Source organism: Delphinapterus leucas, chromosome 1, assembly GCF_059928025.1.
Source record: "Delphinapterus leucas isolate spDelLeu-1000000601 "Yukka" chromosome 1, BTC_Dleu_Yukka2, whole genome shotgun sequence".
NCBI lineage: Eukaryota > Metazoa > Chordata > Mammalia > Artiodactyla > Monodontidae > Delphinapterus > Delphinapterus leucas.
This window is the reverse complement of record NC_143129.1, coordinates 126,097,240-126,123,005: the sequence shown is the minus strand read 5'-3', so window position 1 is coordinate 126,123,005 and position 25,766 is coordinate 126,097,240. Positions and strand designations below refer to the sequence as shown.

The 25,766-nt window shown below is 35.9% G+C and overlaps 1 protein-coding gene across 1 annotated transcript in view; it reads left to right on the top strand.

Annotated features, from left to right (window-relative positions):
- The window catches only part of TNNI3K (TNNI3 interacting kinase), a 310,667-nt gene that overhangs the window by 83,815 nt on the left and 201,086 nt on the right, over positions 1–25,766 (top strand). The gene's annotated exons all lie outside the window — the stretch shown is intronic.

The following is a 25,766-nucleotide window of genomic DNA, read 5'->3' as shown; positions in this document are numbered from 1 at the left end:
TCACTCATTTTAAATTAAGACTTGATATTATTCTTTCTGAATTATATCAGAGGTGGAAAGAGACAAGTGAAGTCCTGTTCTTCAGAGGGGGAAAAACAGAAATAAAGAACCTCTTGAATTATTGATTTTGTGAAACATGTCACATTATTTGCCACCATAAAGATAGTAGCCTCTAACCTGAGGTGTGCTGATTAGTGATGACCTTATGTGTTTGGATGCTTATGCTTATTGGCTTTTGCACTTACATGACAGAATATTGGAGTGTATTTTTCACTTAGATAATTTATCATTGTATATGTGTATAATCTGTTTATCTTGCTATTTATCATGCTGCTAGTGTGAGCCCAATTTTTACAGTTACATGTCACATAAGCAGACTTTAGCATTTTTGAAAGAAACATCTTGATATAGTAGATTTCCACTAACAGTATGTCATTGGCTAAATTATTGGGAAGTAAAATATAACACAGATTAAGCTACCTGTCTGTGAAAACAACTTTTATTGAGTGTTTTCAAAATGCCAGTTATTTTCAAAGCACTTTACATTGATTATCTCTTTATATTCTCGTAATAACTCCATAAGATAGGTGATATTATTATCCTCATTTTAGACATGTGGAAGCCAAGTCACCCTATTTGATGTGGGAACATTTGAGGTGGAGGAAACAGTACAAACAAAGTCACAGAGGCAAGAAACATCGTGGTGTATGTGGGGGAATACAAGCAGTTCTGTGTCTGGACTTCAAAGTTTAAGATAAGGGGATTTGGAAAGACGATGCTAGAGAGTTAGGCAGTGGCTCTTTTATGGTGAGACTTGTATGTCACCTTCAGGGGTAGGAAACCAATATTTGTTATATTGTATTAAACTGAATTATTTGCTGATATTGGCATCTAAATAAATATGTTGAGTTAAAGAGGTACCAAATGACAAATTTTTTTATTCTTTTTCTTCACATTAAAAAGCTTTCCAAACTTTCTAGCTAATTTTATGACTTAGAATTCTATATATTTGTTTTCATTTTGAGTTCACAGTTGTGGCTGGAGAACTATCTTCTTCACCTCATTAATTTTGTGGGCAGGATTAAATGGAATCTGTCATAATTTCCAAGAAACAAAAATCTAAGCAAATCATTAGACATCTAAGGACATGGTAAGAAACATTTCTGAAAAGACTTATTTGGCCAGAGGTGCATTAAATCCAGGCTGTGAACCACAAGAATTGTTTTTGTATGAAAAGTCAACTTTTAAAAGACCTAGAACATTCACAAAGTTATATATTTTACAGTGTATTTATATAGCTACATATATCAGTATCTCAAGTTTCTAAGGGTTTGCTTTAAACACAACTCATATGTGACCTCCAGCCAATGTTAGTTACCATTCCTGATAGAAACACCTTGAGTGGAATTACAGGATTATCATTTCAGTATTAGAGCTGAAGATTGAATCACATAAATGATTTGCCAGAGAGCGAAGTGAAAGTCAGGAGAGTGTCTGGAGAGGAGCGTAGAGCACTAAAATCTTAAACCCAGAACGTTGGTGCTCTATGTCTAGTAAAAACCACACTTCTACTAAAATATTACACTAGAATTGAGCATGATTATTCATAATTCCTATCCCAGTTTTGAACAGATACCAGTCCTGAGGCAATATACCTATTGGTTAATACTGTGGTAATGCTCTGGAGACAAATTTAGGTTTCCAGTGTCAATTTTTCTGTTTACTACCTGGTTGGCCTTGGGTTGGGGTAGGGTGATTGCTTTACCTCTAACCCTAGATTTTTTTCTCTCTAATCTAATCATGATAACAATATTTACTTTGTACGTTGTTGTGAGGAATAACTGTAATGAAAGAACCTAGAACTCTGATACTGATATATGCAGGTTCTGTTTCCTTTATTCAGCATAAATACGCTGATATAGTGTGATTGCGTATTTCAATGTAAATGTATATAGGAACTCTGGAAAAGATATGACTATACAATACATAGACATTCCCTTTGTTTTGTTTGTGGTAAGAACACTTAACATGAGATCTGCCCTCTTAACATTTTGAAATGCACAATACAATATTGTTAACTATGGGCACTATATTGTACAGCAAATTTCTAGAGTGTATTCATCTAGCATAACTGAAACTTCATATCTATTGAATGACAACTCCCCATTTTCCCCACCCACCAGCCCCTGGCAGCCACCATTGTATTCTCTGCTACTTATACATCATATAAGAAGAATCATGCAGTATTTGTCCTTCTGTCCTTCTGGCTTATTTCACTTAGCATGATGTCCTCAAGGTTCATGCATGTTGTTGCCTATGGCAAAATTTCTTGTTTAAGGCTGAATAATATTCTATTGCAGTATATAACACATTTTCTTTATTCATCTTTTGATGGACACTTGGGTTATTTCCATATATTGGCTATCTTGAATAGTTCTGCAATGACCATGGGAGAGCTAATATCTTTTTGAGATACCAATTTCAATTCTTTTGGATGTATATCCACAAGTGGGATTGCTAGCTCAAACAGTAGTTCCATTTTTAATTTTTGAGGAATATTCATACTTCCATAGCTGCTGTGCATTTTATATTCCTGCCAACAGTATACAAGAGTTCCTGTTTTTCCACAACCTCACCAACACTTGTTCTCTTCTTTTTTTTTTTTTTAAATAACAGCCATCCTAACAGGTGTAAGGTGACATCTCATTGTGGATCTACATTTTCTGGATAATGATATTAAGCAATTTTTACATTCACGTTGGCTCTTTGTATGTCTTCTTTGGAGAAATGTCTGTTCAAGTCCTTTGCCCATTTTTAGTAGAACTGTTTGTGTTTTTGTTATTGAGTTGAGTTCCTTGCGGATTTTGGAAATTAGTCCCTTATCAGGTATATGGTTTGTAAATATTTTCTCCCATTCCTCAGGTTGCATTTTCATTCTGTTGATTGTTTCCTTTGCTGTGCAGAAACTTTTTAGTTTGATGTCGTTCCACTTGCCTGTCTGTGCTTTTGTTGCCTGTGCTTTTGGTGTCATATTCAAGAAACTCTGGAAAGTGATGGATATGTTTATTGCCTTGATTGTAGTGATAATACCATGAGTGTTTTCATATATCCAAACTCATCAAATTGTACACATTAAATATATGCAATTCTTAGTGTATAAATTATACTACAGTAATACTGCTTAAAAATAAAATATGTACACATTTCTCTCTTGTCTGTTAGTAAGGAGTGATATAGAAAATTGGAAGTAACCTAGATAATTTCAGAAAAGGTACGAAAAGAGATCAACAGCAATAGTCATATTAAATGCTCAGGTGGAGAAAGAGTCTAACAGAGAATTCAAATTCACAGAATAGTCACAAGTCCCCAAAACAGAATTGAAACTGAGTGTGGAGAATTGACCCACTGTGTTCTGGGAGATGAAGTCTTTGGATGACCCTAGTGTGTCAAAGCTGCTCGTCAAAATCTATGTTCTTTCCTTCTTCCTGGATGTTCACGAAGACTTCATTTCCCAGTCTTTCTGGCGGTTTGGTGTGGCCTCCGACTGAGGACTCAGTGAAAGTCAGGTGCACCATTTCCAGGTGTGGCCTCCAAAAACTCCCTTAGCTGCTCCTCCAATATGTTTTTCCTCTTTTTGTTGACTAGAATGAAGTCAGCTCTCAGAGAAACCTTGGAAACCATTTGGTGAAAATAGCAGAAACTTCCAAACAACTGTGTAGAAGAGGGCTATAACGCCAATTTGTTTACCTGTTGATTATTGGTAAATGATCAAACAATGAACTTCTGTTGGGTTTGAGACATAAATTTGAGGGTCTGTTTATTATAATAGCTGGTGTTACCATATTATAGTTATTAATTACAATGATATGGTAATGATATAATGAAAGTTACAGTATACTGAAATAAGACATCTGCTGTTCATTTTTGTGGGCCTCCACAAGAGGAGGAGGCATGGAGAGAGGAGTTGAAAACGGTAAAAGGATGGAAAGAAGTTGTGGATTCTATCTCTAGATTGTGTCTAAGTCAGACTGTCAACTTTGACATTGATCCTCAGGCAGGATGCAAGCAGTTAGATGTTCTTTGAGAGACAGATTAAAGTGAAAGCACTCTGGAAGCCTACCGTGGAACTCACAGGAAGCAGACTCACACAGACATTAAGTTCAGGATGTTTATCGGAGCCTGCTTTCAGGATCAACACCTATAGGGAAGGGGAGAAAGTAGGACTGAGCTGGGGAGAAACTGGACTGTGATACAGTCTCAACAAAAGCTCAGTCGATCCCTTAGAGAGCTCTGAGGATGGGATGACCTCTGAGAGTTTTACAAGTTGGAATGAGGAGGCTGGGCTTTTATATTGGCAAAATAACCAATCATTAGATTCTAATGGTTGCAAAGCAGCTCTCTTTAGCCAAGGGAAATCTCCAGAGAAGGCAGACAGCTGAGGGCTGTGCTGTTGGCCCATCAGTATTCCCAGCAGCTTAGGTAATACATTCTTCAGACATTACCAAGCCTCTTATCTCAGGTGATCAGGACCCACTGATAAAAGAGAGAATTTGGGCTTCCCTGGTGGCGCAGTGGTTGAGAGTCCGCCTGCTGATGCGGGGGACACGGGTTCGTGCCCCGGTCCGGGAAGATCCCACATGCCGCAGAGTGGCTAGGCCCGTGAGCCATGGCCGCTGAGCCTGCGTGTCCGGAGCCTGTGCTCTGCAACGGGAGAGGCCACAGAAAAAAAGAGAGAACTTATATTCAAATACATACTATAGTTGACTATTTTGTTTTCATTTAACATATAAATACACATTTATTCATAACTCTTTTGATATGAGGCCAATGCCTTTACTTTAAATGCAAGTCACTAGGTTGGATTCAGAATCCTCTTTCCTGCTTAAACAACCCTTACAATGGATCAGCTACAATTTATTGTTTTAGTATCTTTTGAATGAAATAAGAATTTAAAGATATATGCAAAGTAATCTGAGTATAAAATTTTGATAATTTTTATCACGACTTTTATCTGGTTATATTTCATTAGTCTTCTTTAATATTCATATAAATTACATATATAAAATAACAAGAAAACTAGCATTATCAAATTTGAGATGAAATATGACTTATTTTTGGAAAGCAGATGGTTCAAATCAAAGGAAGTGAAGTTCTAGAAAGAGACCTACCAGTTGCAAATGTTTGGGCAATATATCGCCAGTCTCTGTTTTACTTTATAAGCAGCAGTCACTTTGGAACAGGGTATGTGAGCTCCCACTGCAGCTCTTGTTGCTATGCTGATTTTTTTTCAACTTTATTGAGGCATGATTGACAAATAAAAATTGTACATATTTAAGTTGTACCACATGATATTTTGATATGCATATACATTGTGAAATAATTACCACAATCAATCTAATTAACCATCATTTCACATAGTTACAATTTTTTGTGTGTGTGATGAGAAGACTTGGGATCTACTCTCTTAGGAATTTAAAGTGTACAATACAATACATTATTATTAACTATAGTCATCAAGCTGTACATTAGGTCTCCAGAACTTATTCATCATATAACAGTTTTTAGCCTCTGGCCAACATCTCCTTATTTCCTCCATCCCCTTAGTCCCTGGTAACCACCACTCTACTCTCTGTTACTATGAGTTTGATTTTTTTTTGAGTCCACATATAAGTGAGATCATGAAGTATTTATCTTTTGTGTCTGGTTTAATTCACTTAGCATAGTGTCCTCTAGGTTCATCCATGTTGTTGCAAATGGCTGGATTTCCTTTTTCTTAAGGCTAGATAATATTTCATTATATATATTTATATTTTCTTTATCCATTCATCTGTTTATGGGCACTTAGGTTGTTTCCATATCTTGGCTACTATAATGCTGCAATAATCATGGATGTGCTAATACCAGTTGGAGATAGCGATTTTATTTCCCTTGGATAGGTACCCAGAAGTGGGAATTGCTGGATCATATGATAATTACATTTTTAATTTTTTGAGGAACGTCCATACTGTTTTCCATAATTGCTGTTCCAATTTACATACCCATCAGCAGTGTACAAGGGTTTTCTTTTCTCTATTCGCTTATCTTTTGACTTTTGGTAATAGCCATACTAACAGGTGAGGTAGTATCTCATTGTGGTTTTGATTTGCAAATTTCTCTGATGATTAGTGATGTTAAGCATCTTTCATATACTTATTGGCCATTTGTGTGTCTTCTTTGTAAAAATTTCTATTCAGATCCTTTGCCCATTTCTTTTTTTTACGGTACGTGGGCCTCTCACTGTTGTGGCCTCTCACGTTGCGGAGCACAGGCTCTGGACGCGCAGGCTCAGCGGCCATGTCTCACGGGCCCAGCCACTCTACAGCATGTAGGATCTTCCCGGACCAGGGCGTGAACCCGTGTCCCCTGCATCGGCAGGTGGACTCTCAACCACTGCACCACCAGGGAAGCCCTCCTTTGCCCATTTTTAAATTGACTTCTTTGGTTTTGTCTTGTTTTTTTTTTTTTGCTCTTGAGTTATATGAGTTCCTTATGTATTTTGGATATTAGCCCCTGACCAGACATATGCTTTGAAAACATTATCTCCCATTCCTTGAGTTCCCCCTTCATTTTGTTAATTGTCTCTTTTGCTGTGCAGAAACTATTGTGTGATATGGTCCCACTTTTTTTTTGCTTGTGTTGTTTGTGCCAAAAAATCATTGCCAAGACCTATGTCAGGGAGCTTTCCCTTATGTTTTTTTCTAGGAGTTTTATGGTTTCAGGTCTTATGTTTAAGTCTTTAATCCACGTTGAGTTGATTTTTGTGCATAGTATAAAATAAGCACCCAATTTTATTTTTTGCATGTAGATATCCAGTTTTCCCAATATCATTTATTGAAAAAGCTATCCTTTCCCCATTGTGTATTCTTGGCACCGTTGTCAAAGATTAGTTGAACATGTGTGCGTGGGCTTATTTCTGAGTTCTGTATTCTGTTCCATTGGTCTAAGTGTCTGTTTTTAAACTGGTACCATACTGTTTCGATTTTTATCACTTTGTAATTTAATAATTTGAATGTAGTGAGTGTGATACCTTCAGTTTTGTTCTTACTCAATATTGCCTTAGCTATTTGGGCTCTTGTGGTTTCCATATAAATTGTTTCTTCTATTTTTGTGAAAAATGCCATTGGAATTTTGATAGGGATTGCATTGAACCTGTATACTGCTTTGAGAAATATGGACATTTTAACAATTGTAATACTTCTAATCCATGAACATGAGATATCTTTCCATTTATTTGTTTCTTCAAATATTAGTACAACTGATTTTTGTGTTTTGATTTTGTTTATTTCGTGTCTTGCATTTGTATTGAATTTACTTAACGATTTTTAAAGTTTTTTTAACTCGGTTAGGGTTAGCATTAGGGTTATGGTTTAAGGATTTCTATATATATGTCCTCTGTAGAGCAGGCCGCTGGGTCCATACCAGTGAACACTGTGGGGTCCTCCATTGTGAAAGCTGTGGAGAGTCTGTGACTGCCATCTGCTGTAGAGGCTATTGAGGTCTTCAGAGAAAAGGCTGCTGAGATCCTCTGCAGTGCAGGTCACTGAGGACCATGGTGGTACCCACTGTGTGGCTGATACTGATATCCCTCACCCTTCTTTGTTCCTAGCCCTCTCCAGACATCTCAGCTATCCCAGTCTCCTCATAAATCCTATGAGTGTGATTGTTCTCCAGTTTTTGCTCCATTGCGTTGCTGCTGGTTCTTAATTGGACTGTTGGGCCATCCCAGGGCTATTTTCCTTCATGGATAGCAGTCTAACTGTTGTCTTGTTGCTGGAGGGACAAAGGCTGGTATCTCCTACTCTACCATCCCAGATGCTTCTTCACTATGCTGAATCTGCCTTGCTTCTGAGGATGTAGCTGACTATATGTAACATGATGGGAAATCAACCCCTTCCTGTCTAGTGCACAAGTATCTGCCATGCCTCCTATTTGAATTTGATGACATGACACCTCTTGTTCATTTAGTTTCACTGATGGGGTACCTCATTCTAGCCAAGATGATAGAGGATGGTCAAGTACAATAATCTCCACCACCTCATTGTATTTTCCCCTTGGTACTTACAAACAAAACAAGGCTAACTTTTAGACAGCTGTAAGTCAGGTGGTCCCCAGTTAAACATTATTTCTTTTCAGGATAGAGATTTCAAATTATAGAGCGCTTATTTCTGGATTAGTTCATTTTAAATTTTTTTCACAACTAATCTTAAAATGCAAGATTCATTGACTTTGAACTATACTATATATGGTAAATTTAGAGCTGTTTGATATTTGAAAACATAACTTTTAATCATTATTCTTCTTTCACAAATGTGGAGCAATTTAGGAGTTAAAGTGAGTTATACTAATAAGTTTACAGTTCTCATAACCAGAAAATTAATTCAGAGCTTGTAGCTTTCTAGGTGTCAGGAAAAAAAAAATCTGTCATGTACAATGGAGGGTTTTTAAAATTATTAATTAATTTCCCTCTTAGTAAAAAGAAAAAAGTTATTAGTCCAATTATAAGTCTGCTTGATTTCAAATGAAGTAGGATTAGATATGTTATGATCCCTATTTTTTATATGAAAATAGCTATAAATATATTAACACAGAAGAATATAATACCTGAAACATGACAAAAGTAGATGCAAGCCCTTCTTTTTATAACAGACTCCCAGAGCACATTTTATGACAGTATCAAAGGCAGTAAATTGTTTTTTAGTATGGTTAGGAAATTTCTGTTACCTGGACCAAATTTGAGATTTCTTTGTTCTTTGGACATTTTATCATGTAAATGGGAGTGAGTCTTGCCATGGGTTTGAAAATGAAATTTTGGTCTCTTTGTTCACACGTCTCCTCTGAATACTGAAATTTTGTGCAGAGAAAATCCCCTGCTTTTTATATAAAGTTCTGTGCTAAATGATGAATACAGTATATATTGTGTAGGTGTGTGTTGTGAAGGAATTTACAAACTTCACAGCTTTCAGGCTTAATCATGAGTGATTAAAATATAAATGATAAATCTTTGTATATTGCCTCTCTAACTTTATAAAATTAATAGCCTTTATAACCTCTGTGATTTCCATTTCATATCGTATGTATTAACATTCTATGAGTTCCCTGTTCCCTTGCTTTTTTAAAGAAGAACAGCTTTTCTGGGGATATCTGATTATTATATTGATACTTCTTGTGTGGAAATTTACATATGTTTATTCATTTATTTATTTTTTAATTTATGAAGCCTATGGTCATAAAAGGCAAGTCAGGAGGGAGACGTAAATACAGAGAAATAGTGGAACCTCTCTTTTCTAGATTATTAAAAATAGGATAAATCAACATCAGTCTCACTTGTTATAAGCAGTCACCTGCCTAAGAAGCTAGCAACTGGAGGTCCTTCTGGCTTCTCAGTGATCCTCTATCCCAAGATGTACATGCCCTATAGTGTATGGCATTGGCTGCTTTGGGTCCAGGGCAACACATTTATATAAGATACAAGGCTTATCACAGAATGTGTTCATGGAGTTGCAGCAGAGACAAGTTAAGGGCAAACAAAACATAAGGACAAAAGTCAGGGTGTCTTCTACTGAAGTTAGATCTACTGAAGACTGATCATTTCTTTGCAGACTTACTAGAAGATGGTGATGAGGTCTTTTTCATTTTCAATCTAAATAAACATAAAGAATTTAAATTAAGAGGAGGGCTTAGATCAAGAGGTCAATTCCTGATTATTCTGGACTATTTTCTACTTGGCAAAGTGGTCAAGCTAACCTTGCCATATGGTCTTTTTGGCCATTTCTGTCTTTATCATCACCTTGATTGGATGGTTAGGAAAAGAAGAGATCATGGCATCTGGCCTTTTCACTAGTCACTGATTAAAGGTTCCATAGAGGAGAAGGGGAGAATCTTAATTAAAATGAGAATCAGGGATTATTATAATAATTATAATTACTACAATAATTATCATGAAAGAGTCACAAAATATCTTTTACTAAACCTCCACTAATTGTGACCAAAATACAAGCATATGGAAGTGTATTTCTGGAAAGAAGCCACAACTCATTGGAACTTCTCTCTTATATGAATGCTACATAGTCCATGATTTGCATACAAAGTGTTTATAGAAAGAAATTAGGTTTTGTCATGATTTAGTAATGGGAATTTGTGGCATAATGAAAGAGAGCTCATAACAGCAAGTTTACAAGTAAAGGTGTCTTTAGAGAAGAAAAAGTAATCAGAGACGGTGAAGAGTCCATTATTGGCCTGCTGTTCCTAAGCCTGGTGTTTAAAAACATTATATATTTTCAGCCCAGCGAAGAACCACTAGAGAATGAATAATGTATTTATTGTGCATTTCAAATGTATCAAGTATTCCCAAGCAAAAATATATTTTTATTGCATATTTCAGTCAACAAATGCCTACATTTGTACATTGCAACGTTAGTAAACTGGACTGAGACTTGACTGGTAAATATTGTAGATTTGATTTTCTCAGTGTATTTTTGACAAATATGACTGAGTTTTTAGTTTCTTGTTTTAATTGGATCTGTTAGAAAACAAGATAGTTTGCCCCATTATTATTGCTTTCCTAGAGGCAATTTTACAGCTATGATTATAAATAAACTTCTATTATAAAGTCTTGTTTCCCAAAAGACAAGAAAATAATCATCATTGGTTCTCCCTTGTGTGAGTTTCATAGTTTCCGGCAATATGTAAACCTTAAGAATTCATGTTCCCTGTTTAGACTTTTTAAGGCTTATCTTGACTTATAAAACTTTTCTTTTGTTATTCTACAAATTTTTCTTCAAGAATATTTATAGTGTAGAAGATGTAAAAATTGACTAGGGAAGAACAAATCAAGTCAGTAAATGCTTACTGAGCATTTACACACAAGAACGTAGTCTAGTTGTGGTAGAAATGGACAGAAGTATAAAATATAGCTTTAAATGCCATCTAGGAGCTTGCAATCTGGTAAAGAAATCAAAAAGTAGAATATAATAATATGTATTCATTCTTTCTTTCACTCAGTTATTCAACGAATATCTACTGAGGAGCTAATAGGTTCCAATATCTGTATTTTGGCACTGGTAATTTAATGATTAGTAAAACTTTGTCTCACAGAGCTTACAGTCTGGTGGAAAACATAGGCAATCAAAGAATCACACAAACAAACAGAATTGCCACTGTAATAAGAGCTATGAATGTCACCATGGTCCTATGCCTTAAAGAGGGTAATTTAGTCTCCCTTCTTCTGCCCTTTCCCCTCAGCCTATTCTGACAAGGCAGCCTGAGTGAGCCTTTCAAATGTATTTCATTTAGAATTTGGAAAAGTAACTTCCACCTTTTTATTATTTGTTGTTTCTCAACTTTAAGTTCCTCAGACATACCAGGCATGCTCCTGCCTCAGGGCCTTTGTATTGCTCTTCTCACTGTCTAGATTGCTCTTTTTTACTAACTGAATATTTTACTCCCTTATCTTCTTAAGATCCTGGTTCAAATGGAATTTTCTCAATAGGGTTTTCCCAGATCATCATTTTTTAATTAAACGTCAAATCTCTGGCACTCTCTAATCTCTTTCCTCTTTTATTTCTCTCCAGCACTGATCACTATATAACAGCCTATTATTTATTTACTCTGCTTTACCGTCTGTCTCCTGTGCTAAAATATAAGCTCAACAAAGACATAACCTTTGTTGTTGGTTTTTTCTCTCTGTTGTCCTCAGACACACAATTAGCATTTTTAAAATGAATATGTCCATAGTCATTGAGGTTAGGAGTGAATCTCTGAGTAACTGTTAATTTGGCTTATAACTCAAGGACCTAAGTAAATGTTAAGCAAGTAAAGAGAAGAAGAAATAATACTGATAGTAGCAGTAGTAACAATAACAATTACCTTTAGTGCTAGCTAAGTACTAAGTGTTTTACATATATTAACTCTTAATCCTTTAAACAGCCCTTCAGAATAGGTAGAATTATTATCTCCACTTTATGGATGAGAAGTTGAGACACAGAGAGAGCTTTCCAGGAAGAGGAAATCGTATGTGTAAAAACTTTCTGACTATAGGAAATACATCGAGGAAACAGTAAAAGTGTGTGTGTGGATGGAGCTGATAGAGTTGGGGTATGTGGTGGAAAAGGAAGAACATGGAGAAAAAGGCTGGGGGCCAGGTGACCAATGGATTTATTGGTAGAGTGACTCATACTCCTGATTCCTCAGGAAAGTTCCTGTTCATACCTGTTGTCCTGGTGTGATTAAGTGAACCCCCTTTTACTCTCAAAATCTCCCTGGGTTGGATGATAAACTGAGTTAAGGAGTTCTCTCTCCTTCCTAAGAGTAATAAGAAGCCATTAAGAAGTGGTAACGTGATCAGATTTCCATTCTGATAAAACAACTCTAGTTACAATGTTTAAAATCAACTGAATTTGAAGAATTTATGCAGGCAGGTATATTTGGAGGCAATAATCTATAATGATTGCCTGGGTATGGGTGGCATTAGTAGAGATGGAGAGACACACACAGATTTGCAAAATATTTAGAGGGTAAAAATCAAACTAATTTGGTGATGGGTTACCTATGAGCGGGATGTTAGGAGAAGTTGGTGTCAACAAAAACTCCTGGGTTTCTGGTGTCAACAACTGAATAAAGGATTTCTACTTCATTGTGATGGGGAACAATGGAAGAATATCATGTGTGTGTATCTGTGTGTAAAATGGAAGGTGGAGGGTTGAGGATCCATAAATGCGAAGATTTTAAATGTCAGTTACATGATAAATGATCAAATAAGATGTCTAGTCAGTAGGTAGGATTTCATTGTTTGGATATGCCACAGTGTTTATCCACCTGTTGCTGGACATTTGAGTTCTTTCCAATTTTTAGGGATTACAAGTAAAGCTGCAATGAAGATTTCTGTACAGGTCTTTGTATGGACATGTGCTTTTATTTATCTTGGGCAAATATTAAGAGTAGAATGGCTAGATCATTTAGTAGGTTTATATATAACTTTTTAAGAAATTGACAGACTGTTTCCAAAGTGATTGTACTTTGACAAACTGTTGTACTATTTCACATTCCTACCAGCGGTGCATAAGGGTTTCAATTATTCCATATCCTCAGCAGCAACACTTTGTATATTCAATCTTTTAAATTTTAACCATTCTAATAGGGAATGAGTGGTATCTCATTGTGCTTTTAATTTATATTTCCCTAATGTCCAATGAGTTAAGCATATTTTTATGTGCTTACCTGCCCTTTGTATATCTTCTTTGGTGGACTGTCTGCTCAAGTATCTTGCCCATAATATTATTTGGTTGAAAAAGACTTGATTTCCTCATTGTGTTAAAAAGATATTTTCACTAGATATAGGATTCTAAGTTACTTTTTTTTTTCAATTTTGGTATTTTAAACCTATTACTCTACTGTATTCTTACTTGCATTATCTCTGACAAAAAATCTTCTGTCCTTTTTATTTCTGCCCTCAATGTGTGTTTTTCTCTGGTGCCTTCTAAGATTTTCTCTTTATCACTGATTTTGAGCAATTTAATTATGATTTGTCTTAGTATAGTTTTCTTCTTCTTTCTTGTGTTCAGGGTTTATTAAATTTCTTGCATCTGTGAGTTTATAGTTTTCATTAACTTTGGAAATTTTTCTGCCATTATTCCTTTAAATACTTTTTTCTGTCTCCTCTTCAGTTACATGAACATTTGTCTGTTGGATGTTGTCCAAATCCTCAATGATGTTCTTTTCATTTTTTCAAAATTCTCTTTTCTCTCCGTATTTCATTTAATAGAGTTTCCACTGCTGTATCTTCAAGTTTATTAACTTTTTCTTCTATAATGTTTACTATACTACTAATCCCATCTAGTGCATTTTTATCTCCCATATTATAGCTTTCATCTCTCAAAATTTGATTTTGGTCATTTTTATATCTTTTGTGCATCTACTTTCTAAACATATAGAATACAGTATTAATAACTATTTTATTGTCCTTGTTTGAAAACTCTAACATCTGGATCAATTTTGGGGTCAGTTTTGATTGATTACTCTTTCTCTTCATTATAAGTCATATTTTCCTGCCTTTTTCATTCCTATTAATTTCTGATTGGATTCCAGATATCATAAAATTTATTTTGTTAGGTGCTAGATATTTTGAATTCCTATAAATAGTCTTAAGACAACCCCTCCATCTCTACTGGGATGCAGTTAACTTACTTAGAAACAATTTGCTCCTTTTAGGTCTAGCTTTTAAGATTTGTTTGGTGAGAATGGAGCAGTGCTCAGGGCAAGGCTAATAACCAACTACTGAGCACTGAGGGAAGTCTGTTGTGAGTATTTTACCCAATGCCCCATGAATCATGAGCTTTTCCAGTCTGGGTGATGAGAATAGGCATTATCCCTGGCCTTGTGTGAGCACTGGGCAAAATTATCACTAATCTCTGTTGGTTCTTTTCCCAGTCAGCTGTAGTTGCTTCACAAGCACACACTAATCAATGCTCAGCTTTACCCTCTAAGGATACCTTCTGCAGATCTTTGTATTTCTCTCTTTATGAAATTTTCTTGTGTCTAGTGCTCTGTCTTATGAATTTTAGCTACCTTGGCTTCTCCAGACTAGTCCTTGTTACTCCATAATGGATGCATCTAAGAAGCTTTTTTTTAATGCAGATTTTTAGTATCTAGCAATTCTGATTCAGTAATTCCAGGGAGGGTATCTATAATAAATTCTTCTTATAAAGCCTCAATGTCTTTCTAAAGCTATTGGGATATTTAATCACTTGTCTCAGTGATGACATCAATGAACCTAGAGGTCTAAAAAGATTTCATGAGGCAAGTAGAATTTGAAGTAGGTTTTAAGAAATAGTAGAATTTGGCAAACATATATTCTGTGCTAGGTACTGTTGGATGATCAAATATGTTTGAGGGATGAATGAATTGATTGATCTTCGTTTTTTCACTTAGCAAACTTTTACTTCAATTTCCAGGTACATTCCCCCTCTACAGATTTATCTATCTTTCCCAGACCAAATTTATAACTTATACCTCCTTTCTTTTGTTATGATAGCCCATATATTATCTCCATCAAATCCATCTTTATATCATAGTCATTTTGTTTTGTTTCTTCTACTAGCCTGTATATTGCTTTTGAACAATTAATTTATCTTTGATCCCCAGAACCTAGCACACTGCTTAGAAAACTTAGATGCTCAAAAATATTTGTTGATTTGCACTGCTGTTCCCCTTTTAATATTCAGAAGTGGGCAGTAGGAACTATTTTAATGTAGAAGTCAGCTATGACCTGGATATTTTTAGTAATGAATTAACAGGCACAATATTATATTAGCTAACTTTTGCTGCATAAAAAATTATCCCAAAGCTTTGTGGCTTAAAGCAACAAACATTTGTTATTTTGCCATTTTTGTAGCTCAGGAACCTCAGGGTACCTTTTCTGGGTCCCCTCACTTAGAGTCTCTCACAAGGTTTCGGGTGGGGCTGTAGTCATCTCAAGGACTAAATGGAGAGAATCCACTTTTGTGTTCACTCTTGTAGCTGTTGGCAGGCTTCATCCTCCCGGGCTGTTATCCAGAGACATCAGTGCCTTGCCATGTGATCCTATTCATAGGAAAGCTCATAATAAGACATCTGGTTTCTATCAGACAGAGTAATGGAGAGATCAAAAGAGGGCAAGTTAGATGAAGTCACAGTCTTTTTGTAACCTAATCTCGGAAGTGACATTCCATAACTTTTGCCATGCTCTATACATGAGAAATGTCAAGCCCACACTCAAGGGTACTATTTAGCCTCATAGATAATAATACCTCTTATGTTTTCTCAAAAACAATAACAAATATATACATAGATGGATTTATAGAGGGATTATGTGTTATGTCTGGAAGATAAGGGCTCTATTAACCCAAGAAACTTGGCATGATTCTATACTCACGTTATTTGGCCCTGTCTTTTCTTAGAATCAAAGAGGACTAGCAGGTAGATACAGTGGCAATTCTATTTTCCAAAAACTAGCAACTCTCTTTTGTTTAAAAATGATTTCCAGTATGCACTCTCTGGATGTCTAGCATTCCAGTGGTACCTCAGAGGTTATTCAAGGAGAAAGGAAGGAGTGCTAAGCTCATGTCCCTTACATTCAGGTGCCACCCAACCCAATTCTATCATAGTACCTCTGCTGAGTACTTATGCTGAGTTCATTAAGTAAGAGTTTGAAAAATTGTTTAAAATGTTTGAGAAACTGGGATTCTAGAGCAATGTTTTTTGGCTATAGCAGTATAATATGGCATAGTCATTAGGTATGTGGGCTCTGGAACCAGACTGCCTAGGTTTCTTTGTATCCAGGTTCTGTCATTTGCTACACATGTGAAGGGATTGAGAAGTCTGGACTTGATACCACCCACAGTTATTTCTTGGCCCTTTCTGTGTCTGAAGCCAAAACTACTTGGGCAGATTTCATATTGCGCTTCTTTTCATTTTCATTGTAGGCTTCAATTTTTAGTCACTCTGTATTTATCTTAGTTTAACATGACCCATGGAATGGTTAATACATTTACCACCATTATTCCTACTGTTTTCTGTCCTGATAATAGGTCTCTGACTGAATGATGTGTGTTCTTTTAATAAACTTCTTATCTAGAAAGAAAATTATCTATAATTGATTTCTATACCTGTCAATGCATACTGTTTCATAATCAGTTAAAATATTTTTACAACTGTGGATTTACCAATATCATTGTGTCACTTATTCTAAGTTATTGCAGACCAACATTTTCAATTATGTTGTTAAATAAAGAGCCTGTAGGATGTAATTGATTACCTACATCTGCTGTTCTAAAACAAATTAAGGTAGTATCCTGCAGTTCAACAAATAGTGAATTTTCTGGCTTAATTAATGAGGAAGCTCAAAAAGGGAATCACTAAATATTCCATATACTGTGCTCATAACTGTTAACTCATTAACTGTTAGCTCATTAACTGTTGATGCTGTCTTTTTTGTTTTTAAATTCTAGCTGCTGGAAATTAATTGATCATTGAAATAATTTTTAGAAGGATTCTTATTACTCATTTTTATCTAAGAGCCAAAATCTTTATGTGTTCCTTCTTATGTTCTATTAGTTTACTGCAACTCACCTTCAAAGTGTAATGTAGAAGTTGATTTTTCAAGTAGAGGCAAATTCCATGTTTTCAATAGGTGACTTGGGCTGGAGAACAAAAGTCATGAGAAAACTCTTTGTCATATGGTACTCGCACCTCTCCATGATTATAATGTCCAGGGTGTGTGCAGTGTGGGGAGGAACATCACTGACAGGGAGCCTAACTTGTACTACAGTTTTCAAGTCTCTACAATTGCAATATAGTGAAAAATGTTGGACCTTTGGCAAGTTATAAAAATAAACCTCATAAGGAAAAAATTGTGGCTTTTGAAATGCATAGAACATGATGTATTCATAACACAGTGAACATTGAAAGCCTGTTTTCTCAGCCAGGGATTTTAAAATAAGACCCTCACATAAGGAAATGCTGCAAAAAAAGTATATCTATAAGGAAGAAAATAACACAGCAAGATGATGATTAGCTGAAAGGCTCAGATAAATTTGCCCCTCTTTTCTTAAAAGTTTCTCTTCCATGGGCTTCCTTAACAGGCATTCCTTTGTTCTCCTTCCTTCCCACTTTTTAGCCATAAATATCCCACAAATATGTCCTCTTACCTTCTGGAAGTGGTGTTATCTCCTAGCTTTAATTATTACTTTTCTAAAATGGTACCACTTGTATCTTCAGCCTTGGCCTCATGGCTTCTCATCACTCTTCATCCACCAGCTTTTCTATTTATGTTATCATAATTTCCTGAGAAGCTATGGATTTATATAATCAATGGAATTATTTTATTATATGTATATAAGTTGATATATCTTTAAGCTGTATTTCTACAGCTTAAGAATATGGAGCGTCCCTTTAATTTCTATGATAATATTATCTTGTGGAATCATTTTCTGAGTAATTTTCAAACCAAATTTAATTTTAACCTGAGATAATAAGAGGAAGATCACATGAGAACCTCATTTCTGTGACAGCCTGAAGAAACTATTTTCCAATAAGTTTTTGTACTCAAATATTTAATTAGAGCTATGTCAGGTTAAAAAAAAAGTCATTACAAAAATAGTGTTTTAAGTGAAAACCTCTATATGATAGAGTTCTCACTGAACAGTTGTAATGGGTGTCAAGAAGTCAGTATATATACATAAAAATAAAAAATTCTACAGAAAATAGAGCATAAAGTCAAAAGAAGTGCTTATTAAATTAAAGCAATGCTACCATCTAAAATGCTAAGTAATGTAAGCCTTGAATCCAAATGGATAAGCAATTTTTGGTATTTTTAACTGGTACAGCTTTTGGTAGTTGTTTGAAAACTCTAGCTTTGTTCACATCTTGATTGAGGCATTGACCCCAATTGAAACAGCTGTGGTGTTGGAAAAGATCACAATGAACTGCTAAGGGAAATTGGAAGAAACTAGTTATGACAAGTGATTAATCGGAGAGATAGAAACTATAGGTGACTTACTTCACTCTGTACTCCAATAAAGATCTATAAAAATAAATAAATAAATAAATAAAATACCTATACAGAAAAAAATATATATATATAGGTAATGTTCCTACTTCCTAAATTCATGAATTAGGCACAATTTTATCCTCATGCTCATTTTCCCATATAGGCTTCCCCTTTTACAGTCATCATTTATTGATAACTTCCATCATCTCTCCCCATCCCCAGTATGCTGAGTCATGTGATTCTACTATCTTAATGCCTCTAACACCCATTCTCCATCTCTAGGCCACTACTTCTACCTCAGATCATTTTTATCCTTATCTCTTTCTTTTCAACTTACTGCAAGACCCTGCTAGCTGACCACTCTAGTTTTGCTCCTTCTTCAATCCATTTGCTAGACTTTTACCAGAAGGATCTTTTGAAGATGTAAATCAGAATATATTTTGCTCCTACTTGAAGTCTCTTGGTGAAACCCCATACGGAAAAAATTTAAGAAAAATCCTAAACTTCTTGTCCTTGTATATATAACTCTTCAAGATCCCTAACATACAACTTCTACTTAGAATAAGTTTTAACTTTATTTATTTTTCAGTCATCTGCAAACGATTACAAAGTCAGGATCATTCTTTTTTTTTTTTTTTTTTTTTTTTGTGGTACGCAGGCTTCTCACTGCTGTGGCCTCTTGGGCTGCAGAGCACAGGCTCCGGACGCGCAGCCTCAGCGGCCATGGCTCACCGGCCCAGCCGCTCCGCGGCATGTGGGATCCTCCCGACCCGGGGCACGAACCCGTGTCACCTGCATCGGCAGGCGGACTCCCAACCACCGCGCCACCAAGGAAGCCCAGGATCATTCTTATTGATATACTGGCTATATAGGTATCCTTGAAAATCCTTGAAGAGCAACATCAACCAAGAGCTATATCCTATACAGAACTATCTGAGATGGCAAGGAATTGCTAGCTGGCTCCAAATAAAAGCACACATAAGAAGAAAAACAGTGGACTTCCCTAGTGGTTCAGTGGTTAAGAATCCACCTGCCAATTCAAGGAACATGGGTTTGAGCCCTGGTCTGAGAAGATCCCACATGCCATGGAGCAACTAAGCCCATGTGCCATAACTACTGAGCCTGTGCTCTAGAGCCCGCAAGCCACAACTACTGAGTTCATGTGCCACAACTACTGAAGCCCACGTGCCTAGAGCCCGTGCTCTGCAACAAGAGAAGCAACCGCAATGAGAAGACCACGCACCGCAATGAAGAGTAGCCCCTGCTTGCTGCAACTAGAGAAAGCCCACGTACAGCAATGAAGACCCAACACAGCCAAAAATTAATTAATTAATTAATATTTTTTTTAATTAAAAAATACAGTATGGGGTAGTACGGTACTTTGGACTCCTATAGGTCTGAGTTTAAACTTTGGTGCTTTTCCTTAAAACTATGTAATTCTTAACCTTATTTTTCCTATTTTTAAAATGGGGCTGTTAGTAACAATTCCATGAGATTGTTGTGAGCATTAAATGAGATATTCTCATTTAGCTCATAGATATTCTCAAAGCACACATTCTAATGCTTCATTCACATTAACAAAAATCAAAGGACAAGTGATAAAGATGAGATCAATGCAGGGGACAGTATAAACCCAGAGTAAAAGTAATTGGGAAATAGAGGGGAAATGTATAACCAGACTATGAGTTGCCAAATAAGGTAGACCCTGTATTGGAGGAAGTCTGGGAAAAACACATGCAGCTGGAGAGAGAAGAGAGAGAGAGAGAGAGTGTGTGTGTGTGTGTGTGTGTGTGTGTGTGTGTGTCTGTGTGTGTTGTAGAAATAGTAGCAGTAGTAGTAGTAATGATAGAATCAACTAGAGAATGTATAAGGCAAGATATAGCTAATAACTACCACATACTGAATACTTATTCTTAGCTTACCAAGAATATGTCCCAAATTCTTTCCATGTATTAACTTAATTAATACAAGAGAATTAAAGCAGACAAAGGAAATCAGGAGAAAACATACGATTTAGTGAGGAAAAAGCAACACTTAAGAACCCTTAAGAGATGAACAGAGAGTCACCTCTATAGAGGAACAATAAGAAGTTGGCAGAGAGGTAGGGACCAAACTCAAAGATCGTTATGTCAATCAATCTAAGGGAGGATCAGATCTTAAGGGGAAGACAAATAGTAACAAATGCTGGAGAAGTATTAAAATAAGGAAAAGAGCCAAGAGTGTCCATTGGAATTGACAATTAGTAGGCCTCTGATGTCATGTTCTAGAGAAGTGAGGTCTGAAGTCAGATTGTAGGTGGGCTGAGGATTGAATAGGAGGTGAGGATATGTGAACGAAAGGTGTAGACTACTCTCAAAAGAAATTGAAAATTTTAGGAGAGAAGGCAATGGTTCTATGGGACACAATTGGAACTGGTTATTGAAAGTTAGAACTGGAAATAATTGAAAATTTTCAAATCTAAATCCACTTGCATGTTAATATCTTTGGGATCATTTTGAATTCCTGAGACATAAACTTTAGAAAACATTTTCCTCTAAAGCTTTGATAATACAGATTTTCTACTAAATGGAAATGGATATTAACCCAGAATAGCTTCATGGTTCTGCTCTCTATAAGTCTCAGTAATAAGGTTAGATAAAGATATACAGAAGAGAAAACTGTAGCTTTAAACAAACTATAAATCCTAAGGAAAACATCAGTGTAAGTTTGAATTTGAGGAAAACTCCAAAGAAATCATAGGAAATGAGATATCACTTAAAGCCCAGAAAAATTTAATTTCAAAGTGTAGATATTTATTGAAGGTCTACTTGGTAGTATAAGACACTATATTTAATTTTGGCAATTTCAGATCTGATTGATTGCCATTTTATCCCATGTAGAATTTACCTTATTCTACTTTCTCTTCCATGAGACATTTAGTCCCTATTGATACAGTCGTGTTTTTCTTCTTCGTCGCTGTCATTGATTTTCATAAGATGAAGTTCAGAGGGAGAGCCAAGTGGGACCAACTCAATAAGTTAAAGTCCTACTGTAGGAGAAACATTCAGCAAACAAGAACAATGAGGACCTTTGTTCTTGTAGGCATTACTTTTTAAATCTCTGGAATTTTAAATCATGAGGTCTGGCTATTTTAATTAGAAGGATTAAACTCCAGTACCTCAGGTGAAAAATCTTTTTAACCTGGAGTCAAACCTTCTTGTACTTCATTGAAACAAGCTTAGAACATGAAAAAATAGTTTTAAAAAATTGATATTGTTATAATAATCGTTTACCCACAGTGATAATTAATGAAAAGATTAAGTTGTGAGGATAAGTAGTATAAGTATTTAGAGAAAGAAATGCTAAATACAGTAAAGGATTTGTGGAAGGTTCTCAGAGAACCTGGGAACTGAGCTTGGCCTTGAGACTGGGTATGTTATAGGCAGAGAAAGAGAACAGAGGTTTTCTAGGAAGAAAGAGCAGAATGTTTGAATAAGTGCTTAAATTACAACCTGGAAATTGTAGAGACTCTACTTGGATCTTTTGAGGAGTCAACTGGCAAATAAAAATATCTTTAAAGGGTAATGCATACAGTAATTCCCTTCTATCAAAACAAAGGGTTCTGATCCATTTTTTTGTGCTCAAAAAATGACCACTCAATGATAGGCATTTTTGGTGCTTATTTCTTCCATCAGTAAAGGATACCAAGTTACTAGCCCAAGTTATTAGCCCCTTGGTTCTTTAATAATAATAATACTGATATATATGTCAGTTATACAAATCTAAGTATGATAAAATTCATTTCTATAAAGAGTTTAAAGATTATTACGATATCCTTTCTGTGATAAGACTTGTTTCAAGTATACAATTTCACCAGTAGTTTTGTTATTGTTTTGGGGGAAAGAAATCAAAACTATGTATTTTCTCAAAAATTTTTAATACAACAGAATTTTATGCCCTGCAAAAATCTTAATGAGACAAGGTATGTAAAACTCCAGTCACAGTTCCTGGCATGGAGCAGGCACTTGGGATTTGCTAAAGGTTAATTCAAAATAAATGATCAATAAATGTTCGTTGAATTGAATTGTTTAAAATTTCTATCATATAATTGGGTCCTAATTGTTAATGTTTAACTTCCCTTCTGACTGATGGTAGATATATATTCCTTTTTTTTTTTTTAACTAGAAATACAGTCCAGTTCAACCATTATTTGGATGCCTATTCTATGCTTAGCATAGTGGTGAATAAAAGAGATTCAGTTTGGGACTTCATGGGACTTCATGTAGTGGAAAACAGGTGAAGTTGACCTACCAGCTCTTTCAGGTTCTGGAGTAGGGGAAGCATGGTTAAAATGATTTGATAGGGCTTCCCTGATGGTGCAGTGGCTGAGAGTCCGCCTGCTGATGCAGGGGACACGGGTTCGTGCCCCGGTCCGGGAAGATCCCACATGCCGTGGAGTGGCTGGGCCCGTGAGCCATGGCCGCTGAGCCTGTGCGTCCGGAGCCTGTGCTCCACAACGGGAGAGGCCACAACAGTGAGAGGCCCACGTATCGCAAAAAAAAAAAAAAAAAAAGATTTGATAGATATATGTTCCAGCCTAAACAATATGAGTGCATTTGTCTTAACCACATGACAGGCATATTTGTATATCACAATACATTATATCCCCATAAGATTGCTAGGAGATACACTCCCTATCATGACTCGAAATATAAGAATCAATAAATGCATTCAACTTATATAAATAACCTGTGAAATTATTCAGATAATTCCAGTGTACATTGCTCTCAATAGTTAAATATTTCCTTGAATTTTAAAACAAACTAAATAAAGCCTATAGTTCAATAATGACTCTGTGTGGTTTCATTAAAACTTACGTTTTGAAAGTTTCTTAGAAGGCCAACACTTCATAATTAATGACTGTTCAGCAAAAGGTTGACCTTCTGAATGACTGGATAAGTGCAAACTTAGGAGGAAAAAAAAATTGCTTTGGACTATTTATTCAAGCCTAAAAGCCATTATCTTTTAGAATGAAAGTAAGTTCTAGAACTATGCCTAAGAAATTGGCTCTATATTTTAACATTTGAGAATCCTTTTTACAATAAAAATTCATGCTGTCTACTTTCTTTTATGCTATATATAAAATAAGAGAATTTGTAAAAAGCTTCATTTACCTTGATCATTTGTGACCTCCTTTAAAGGTTCCCAAGATTGAACTCACAGGCATGTGAAGTCTAAGACACCAGACATTTGATATAAATGGCTCCAGCATTCTTTCCAAGCTGAATCTACAAAGCTTCCACTTTCTACTCTACTTTCTACTCAGAAAGCTTCCTCTTATCTGAGATTGAGTCAGTTAGTTCATTTACTTAAAGGTTAGTGTTAATGAGGTCAAGGTCACAGGAAGGGCCTGATGGAAAGAAACTTCGAAGTCAAACAGGCCTAAATTTGAATTCCAGTTCTGCTTCTTACTAGTTGTATGACCTCAAATAGGTTACAAAGCCTCCCTGAGGCTCAGTTTCTTCACCTTTAAAATGGGAGAGTAGAACATATCTTTCTATGTTTTGGAGTGAAACAGAGGCACTCCAGTTACCATTTATGCACTTAGTTCAGGGTCTGATACATAATGTGCCCTTAATAAGTGTTAATTGTAATTTTAATTTTTTTATTAGAAAAACAACTCACTGTACACATTGTGTATTCTGTTGATCATTAGTCAGCAATATCCAAATTTAGCAAAAAGCATTGTTCTTGGAATGTATAGAAGCCTATACACCTGCTTATTATATTTTTGGACCCACCAGAAATTTCAGCTGTTCCAACAAGAATTCCTTTTCTCTTTGTATGACAATTACAATCAGTTCTAATGCTACCCCACTGATTGAATAAACTGTAAGAATAATCATGTAAAATAACATCATTTCAGTTCATATATGCTCAATAAATGGTGTATTGACACATGAACAAATGGATGATTGAATGAATGAACTATTTAATACTCCGGAGCACTTGGAAACAAAGCTTGAGGTGAGAGACTAGAGATTCACTTCCCTGCTAACACTGACTTGCTCCATGACTTTGAGAAATTTCCTAATTCCTTTGATTCTTGATTTCTTCCTCTTTAAAACATACTGGTTTGTTATGTAATGTCCATGACCCCTCACCACTTCTGAAGGGCTCTGATTCAAACAGGCAAGGAAACTTAGGAGGCAGTTTGTTTCTAGGAACAGAAGAGGTGTGGGAGCATATGTTCCTTGAGCTCTTGGATCTCATCTTCATGTTCTCTCTTCTAAGTCTAACAGACTTTTGAAAATTTCCCCAAATGTGTATTATTTTACCAACTGAAGAATAGAGAGTGCATTAAGAAAATTCACAGTGAAAATGAACACATCTGGAGGAAATGATTTCAATCAGTTTTCTAGAGAAAAGAGTCTTAGAGATGAGCCTTTAGTAGAAGAAATCTAAAGGGTGAGCAGATTTGTTGGCAATCTGTGCCTTTCATTGGCCAATAGCTCCTTCTAGTTTTTTTCACTCATTCATTCGTTTATTCATTCATTCATTCAACAAATTCGTGTTGAATGATTACTATTTGCATGACAACATGCTAGTGTAGGATTATAAAGATGAATTTGATATATACTTTGTCCTTAAAGAATTTGCTCTTTAATAAGGATAAGGCATGTATATAAATTTTTAAATGTTCTAAATGACATGAAAAAAATTTAAATGAGATTTAAAAGGAAGGAAGACTTAATTTTAGCAAGTCACTTGGCAACGAAGGGAGGGAAAGTAAAGAAATCTTGGAGGAGATGGCATTTAGCTTGTGTTTAAACACCTGTAGATTGGACAGAAGAGAACTTTTTTTTTTTTTTTTTTTGCGGTACGCGGGCTTCTCACTGCTGTGGCCTCTCCCGCCGCGGAGCACAGACAGGCTCCGGACGCGCAGGCCCAGCAGCCATGGCCCACGGGCCCAGCCGCTCCGTGGCACGTGGGATCCTCCCGGACTGGGGCACAAACCCGTGTACCCTGCATCGGCAGGCGGACTCACAACCACTGCGCCACCCGGGAAGCCCCAGAAGAGAACTTTTGACCGAGGAAGTAATGTGAACAAAGACTCTGAGAAGTCGGAAATTGAGTGCAGTTTGTTTGTACAGTTGGGTTTATGAAAGGGAGTAATGGGAAATACATTTAAAAGGATACCATCAGATTGACAGGACCTTGAATG